The sequence below is a fragment of the Crocuta crocuta genome, unplaced genomic scaffold (genome assembly GCF_008692635.1).
Source record: "Crocuta crocuta isolate KB4526 unplaced genomic scaffold, BGI_CrCroc_1.0 scaffold905, whole genome shotgun sequence".
Classification (NCBI taxonomy): domain Eukaryota; kingdom Metazoa; phylum Chordata; class Mammalia; order Carnivora; family Hyaenidae; genus Crocuta; species Crocuta crocuta.
This window is the reverse complement of record NW_027528864.1, coordinates 114,878-116,468: the sequence shown is the minus strand read 5'-3', so window position 1 is coordinate 116,468 and position 1,591 is coordinate 114,878.

The following is a 1,591-nucleotide window of genomic DNA, read 5'->3' as shown; positions in this document are numbered from 1 at the left end:
AGTGGCAGTGAAATAGAGAAATGAGCAAAAACCAAGAACAGACAATTCTCAGAAATAGTAAAGCAATTTTAATCATGTGTAAAAATGACCAACATTATTGACAATAAGATAATTTAAAAGTAAAACTATTATGAAGATGGTGGAATGGTTAGGGGACCTTATGCTTGCCTTGACTTTGAACACAGCTAGATAATTATCAAATCCTTCTGAATACCTAGGAAATCAGTCTGAGAACTGGAAGAACAAACTGCACAACTAGAGAAAGAAAGGAGACCACACTGTGAAAGGTAAAAGGTGATGTGATTTGGGGTACAAAAGAATCACCAGTGCTGCAGAGAGGAGAGATCCCAGATCATGGAGAAAGGAGAGAGAGAGAAAGAGAGAGAGAAAGAGAAAGAGAGAGAGATAATGAAGCACACAGGAAGAGAGAGATAATGCAACACACAGGGGATTGCACAAGAAAAACTTTCCCAAAACCATTCTCTGGGAAAAAGAGAAAGGCTGATTATCCCAAGTTTTTACAAGCAGTGGAGATGAATGAATGTCTGAACTTAGAAGTCTGTGTCATCACCAGGTTCAACCCTGATGGGTGTTGTGGTGCTCCTCTGGTGAAGGGGGACAGAGACCTGGGAGCAGACAGTGTGCTCTGAGGATCCCCTGGGTTGCACGGGGAAAGACAGTTCCCCTCCTTGGAGTGCATTTGAAGAGGTATCACTGCCTCTCAAGGGATGAAAGTGTGGGCAGACGCCATTGAGCTGCCACATTCATTACATATGAACATTCTTGCTGAAGAAAGCTACTGTGGATACTGGGTTTTTGATGTGCTTTATCATAAAATCCAAGCCCCTGCATGTCATGCAACTGCTTTTCTGGGACAAACCACTACCAGTCACAGTGCGGCAAAACCGTCCTCCAGAGGATCAGTGTGCGTCCTCACTGCACCGGATCCTAAAATTTGGACATTTAAAACCAAGCTCCATGGTGATATAAAACATATGAGCATTACACAGCCAAAGAGCAGATGACTCAGACACAGATGGGGTGAAAGCAGGAATCAGACAAGCCTGAGACACAACAAGGGAGATTGTTCACTCTTTTCCGAGGGCTTCATGAAGAGTGGTAGGCGTGAACTCCCCTACCCATGGAATAGAGCAGATTGCTGCCAATTTTTTACCCCTACCATCAGCACATAGGGACTTCAGCAAATGGCACATTGGCCCTGGTGGTGGCTGGAGCCTCTTACACCAAGCCCCATCCCCTATGCTCGCAGGTGCCTTTTTCAATAGGGCAAGTGTGATGGAAAGCCAGAGCAAAAGCAGACCCCTATCCCAGAAGGCCAGCACAAATCCCCTGCACCAAGGGTACTGATCATCCAGTGTTTCAAAGCTTCAGCTCTACTGGAAATAAGACCAGGCACAGGGTCTATTAACACACATAAGACAGGGACTTAGACCAAATGACAAGATGGAGGAATTCACCCCAAAAGAAAGAATAAGAAGATGTCACAGCCAGGGACTTAATCAAAATGAATATAAGTAAAATGTCTGAAAAAAATTTAAAAACAGCAATCATAAGGATACTACTTGGGCTT